Genomic DNA, 5623 nt, shown 5'->3' with positions numbered 1-5623 from the left:
TTTAAAGAAAACTCACTTGTCTTTTTATCCTCCCCATTGCTTAGTAACACTCCTAAAAAAGATTGGAAATGCCTAAAGTGTGACCAGGAATGATTTATTTAATACTCCAAATTCTAGTTTGCTAGCCTCATTTGCCATTAGATTTATTCCCAGTTTCTGATGACACAAGGTCACTGCTACAAATAATGAACAATCTTCTTTCAGATAACATGCCACCTCTGTGTGTGTGTGTGTGTGAGCAAATGGAGCACTCTCAGAAGAATCAACAGGAGTAAGAATGCAGAAGACCAGAGATAAAATTTTATATTCAGCACATGCCTGGTAACTTAGTAAGACAAGAAAAGTGATATGGACCTGATTATGAAAGTCATTGAAAATGAAGCTAAAGATATTTCAATTATTCTAAAAAGACATCTTAGATTACTCAAAAAGCTTTCATAATACCATTTGCCTTCCAACTAATATGAGAATCATGACACATAGAGCAAAGATACAATATAGTCTATGAGTGTATTAATAACCTAGGGAAATCTTGACCTAAGGGAATACAAGAATGGCTGCTTAGAATGGCAAAGCATTATGGAAATTGGCAAATAATATGATACAGAATTCTGAAAGAGGGAAATTAGAGGATGAATGCAATGCTTGTGAATTAAAACAGCTGCTACATAAAATTTATTTTTGCAGTTTAAGATACAGTCTCTAGCAAGCAGCACATTAGATTTCAGCTGAAATAGAGGAGCTGATCTAATTTGGAAGAATAATTGCAGGAAATCTCACCCAAGGAATTGCCCTTCCCTTGCAATCTAATGGTCCAGTCCAGAAAATAAATTCTTTAAACTTTGTAACCACTTATCCTTGTTTTTCCCCCATGGATGACTTTCCAAACTCTTACATGGCTCCTGGAAATTTCAAATGGGTCTCTGAGTTCATTCTTACAGGAGTCTCAGACAACCCAGACCTCCAGCTTCCCCTCTTCCTTGTGTTACTGGTCATCTATGGGCTGGCCATGGCTGGGAACCTGACCATCATCACTCTCACCAGTGTGGACCCTCGACTGCAGACCCCTGTGTATTTCTTCCTCTGACATTTGCCTATCATCAATCTTGGCAATTTGACTGTCATTGCCCCTAAAATTATTATCCTTTTTTTAGTACAAAAGCATACCACCTCTTACCCAATAAGGAGGGTTCTTAGTTTTCATTGTGGCTGAGGTTTTCATGTTAGCTGTGATGGTCTATGACCACTATGTGGGCATTTGTAATCCACTGCTCTACATAGTGGTGTTATCTTGGAGGATCTGCCTTCTACTAGTTTCCCTCACATACCTTTACAGCTTTCCACAGCTATTGTAGTTTCATCTTGTGTGTTCTCTGTGTCTTACTGTTATTCCAATAATTTTTTCTTTCCTGTGATAATGTCCCTCTGTTACCATTGTCCTGCTCTGATACTTACTTTCTAGAAACAGTAGTATTTGTATCTGCAGCTACAAACTTGGTTTCTTCCATAACTATGGTTCTGATGTCTTATTTCAACATTGTATTGTCCATTCTAAGGATGGAAAAAAGCCTTTTCCACCTGTGCATCACATATGATGGCAGTGTCAGTTTTCCATGAAACACTTCTTTTCATGTATTTACAGCCTCAAACAAACCATTCATTGGATACTGATAAAACAGTCTCAGTGTTTTATACATTGGTGATTCCTATGCTGAATCCCATGATCTTTATCCTGAGGAATAAGGACATGAAGGCTGCCTTAAAGAAATTTCTGAGAAATTCAGGCTGTTCTTTAAGTCAATATGAATTTAAAACTCTATAGGTAAATGAAGAGATGGTTAGGATAGGCTGCCATTGTCTTAGAAGAAACTGAGGTTAGATGGCTGGCTTGCAGGTTTATAAGTAATTCTCAGAATTAAAATTGGCTAAGATTTAATAAACATTGACTTTAAAAATAGGAGTTCCCTAGTGGCTCAGTGGGTTAAGGATCCAGTGTCATCACTGCTATGGCTCAGATCACTGCTGTGGCACAGGATGGGAACTTCCACACACCAGGGGCATGGCCAAAATTAAATAAATATTTAAATAAAAAATAAACTGAAACTCTTGGACTTATGAGCTACATACAGAACTGGAATCCAGAAAGATATGTTAAAAAATTAAGTTTGAATAGAACAGCAACAATGGATGATAGAAATAAGTTGATTGTTCTTATTTATTGATTACCTTTTTTCTTTTTTTCCTGCACAAGTTTGGGTTTGTGGATCACTGCATCTTGAAGAGGTGTAATTACAGATGGCTAAAATCCTTTTCAGCTAACTTAGTGAAATTAAACTGACATGTATCTTTAAAACTATGTAACTCTTTTAATATTGTGTGATTGAAAAATACAAATGAATTTATATTCTGAGTATTAATAAAACATTGAGATTATTCAATTCCATTAATAATTTATATAATTTATCATACATTTACATATCAATATGAAAGCATATTCAAGTATCACTGAGTATGTTTTTATTTTATTCATGAACAGTCGATTTCATCAAGATTTTTCCTTTCCCCCTGCTCTAAGGATCAAGTTTATTTATTATGTTTAATAATTTTGCTTTATCATGATACATTAGATATTCAACGGACAATGTGAGAATTATTTATACCATTACAGTAAAATCTGTTTTATTATTTTGTTCTGTTTTCTGATAATTTGTGATCAGTTAGATTACAACAAAATCTGTGGCATACCTTTCAATACGTAGAGGTGGCCAGAATCTTTCTCAGACTTACAAATCAGAATCACCAGAGAAAGGTCACTAAGTCCATATTTTAATAAGCTCAATAAGTGACTGACATTTAACCTTAGCGATGAGTCTTAACAAATAAAGAACTAATTGAAAGACATATATGGAAAATCATATTATTTGGGTATGTTCACTTATAAATTGGTTTTAGTGTTGATGAGCTTCTTCAAATATAGGTGCTAAATCTTCATTCATAATAGTTAAAATATAAGAAGAGAAATGTAGTCCTACATGGCAAATATAAACTCATAGACATGAAAGATCATTGTTGGGTTATAATCAGACTACCCCCAACACCTAATTTTTTTAAAAAAAAAAAAGTCTACTAATTTCCTTACTGATTAAGTTATTTGAGTTTTTTTTAACTTCCAAAGTAAGGAGGAGAAATATGAGGCATCTTGGAGTAAGGGTTTCTTTAATCTGTTTCACTAACATTGGGATAAATCCTTTAGTTCATAAATTGTATTGCCTCTTGTGACCTTGAATTTATTATTAAGTGATTGATAAATGGTACTAGTTTTAGAATGGGTAGTTAGCGCATATCTTTAGTAAGCAAGGGGTCCATATAGTCCCTTGGAATCTTTTTACTTGCCTGAAATTAGGTATGAGAATTCATAGATCTACTAAAAAATGAGAAAGAATGAAATTATGTATAGCTTTTATTTTAGAATACTCCTAACTAGTTAATCTATGTTAAAACATTGATAGTTCAGTCTAATGTTACAGGAAGGGAAATCTATAATTCACTACACTACATTTGTTTGTCTGAACAGCCAACCTCTGTTTACCAGGCATGGAGTTTATTACATGTTTACGCACAGTCTCTGTTCTATAAATCTTGTTTGTGATGAGCTAGGAGAGTGAGGAAATGGGCATTGAAGGATGAGCTATGGTTAAGTTACAAATGGACACTTCCAGTGGTTGCTAAAACTCTGGATAGAAATCTATGAATTTATGTTACACAAGACCATAGGTGAAATATATCCAGGATTCACTGTATAAAGTTCCTGAACTCCCTCATAAAATGTAGCTTTGTTTTTTCGTATACCTCTCTGAAATATCCCCTATCAGTTATGCTTATTTATTTGTTTAAATTTATATAATATTTTAAGATTAAGAAAATGGGAAATCAAATGCAATATCTTATATTCCTAGTTCATCAGTAAGAGTTTCCTCTTAGTTACATTTAAGGACAGATTGTCCTGGCACGCTACCCATCTTCCTAAATATTTTGTTTCTTTGAAATGTTGTACCATGTATAATGATGCAGCATTTCAACACCAAAACAAAAGTCACTGCATTTTATAACAAGGCACAAGCAGAGGTGGGATATTTAGCCAAGAGTACCAGATGTGTTTCTCTGATGGAAATTTTTTAAAGAGAGACACAGCAGTGTGCAAATGCAGCATCGTGACTGTGCAGTGCCTCGTGCTCACTGCCCAGGCGGGGCAGTCCAAGTGGTCGCCATGGAGCTGTAGTAGTGGGGCTGGGGCCACTGCGAGCTGTTGCATTGAGTGCTGGGAAGGCCCATTGCTAGGCATGGCTGCTAGTGCTCAGCTTTGTGTTTGGTTGGTATGTACTCAGGATCCTCCTCAGGACTGTCCTTCTCCTCTTTTTTTTTTTTTTTTTTTGTCTTTTTGCTATTTCTTTGGGCCGCTCCCATGGTATATGGAGGTTCCCAGGCTAGGGGTCGAATCGGAGCTGTAGCCGCCAGCCTATGCCAGAGCCACAGCAACACGGGATCCGAGCCGCGTCTGCAACCTACACCACAGCTCACCCCAACGCCGGATCGTTAACACACTGACCAAGGGCAGGGACCGAACCCGCAAACTCATGGTTTCTAGTCGGATTCGTTAACCACTGCGCCACGACAGGAACTCCCCTTCGCCTCTTTCATGTCCTGGGTACTGCAGGAGGATGCGGAGCAGAAGTCCCAGAGGCACGCAGAGATCCAGGATATGAAGTAGGAGCTCTCCACCATCAACATGATGGCCGAGTTTGCCGGATATGCCAGGCTGGAGCAGATCAACAAGATAACTGATAAGCTCAAAACTCACGTGAAAGCACGGACAGTGCCGCTGGCCAAGATAAAATGGGTGGTAAGTGTTGCTTTCTACATATTGCAACTGTGCTGATGGTCTCACTCATTTGGAAGTATTATTCTGTCCCTGTGGCTGTGGTGCCTGGGAAATGGATAACTCCGCTAGACTGCCTGGCAGCATTTCCTACTAGAATAGCAGGTGGTGTTGGAATTACCTGTTGGATTTTAGTCTGCAACAAAGTTGTGGCTATTGCATTTCACCCTTTCAGCTGAAAGAAGATGAATGCAGCTACAGCACTGTAAGAAAAGGAATTGTCATTTAGGAGGTTGAAAATATGATTTATGCTGTTTGTTTATTGTGTTTTTTCTTTAAAGAAACATGGGCCACAGGTTAGCTTTTATTTTTGAACGTGTTTATTTTTGGAATTTATGTTGAGATTCTTATAGGAGTCATAATGTTATACAATTTGTCACAAGCCATAAAGATCAGTCTCACACCTACGTTCTAGCCAGCATGGCACCAGATTTTTAATAAGAACTGTGTGATGTCATGTGGTGTCCACATGTTGTTCCTTGTGATTTGCATTCTTGTCATATTTTAAAGGTCACATTGCCAACGGAAAGTCATAATTTTCTTTTTTCTTTTTCTGGCTGTGTCCACTGGATCCTTAACCTGCTGAGCTACCAGGAAACTCCCCTCAAAATTTTCTAATAATTTAAGGACTTTAAAGAATTCATGCTATTTTTAATCCAGATTAAAACGTAACTTAATGTGAAGACC

At 37.1% G+C, this 5623-nt stretch overlaps 2 pseudogenes; both read left to right on the top strand.

Moving 5' to 3' along the window:
• Positions 1-895: 895 nt before the first annotated feature.
• Positions 896-1822, top strand: LOC125119353 (olfactory receptor 8J1-like; annotated as a pseudogene).
• Positions 1823-1879: 57 nt separating this feature from the next.
• Positions 1880-5115, top strand: LOC125119352 (guided entry of tail-anchored proteins factor 1-like; annotated as a pseudogene).
• Positions 5116-5623: the final 508 nt, after the last annotated feature.

The sequence above is a fragment of the Phacochoerus africanus genome, unplaced genomic scaffold, assembly GCF_016906955.1.
Source record: "Phacochoerus africanus isolate WHEZ1 unplaced genomic scaffold, ROS_Pafr_v1 Scaffold_92, whole genome shotgun sequence".
Taxonomy (NCBI): Eukaryota; Metazoa; Chordata; class Mammalia; order Artiodactyla; family Suidae; genus Phacochoerus; species Phacochoerus africanus.
This window is presented reverse-complemented; position numbering and strand designations above follow the sequence as displayed.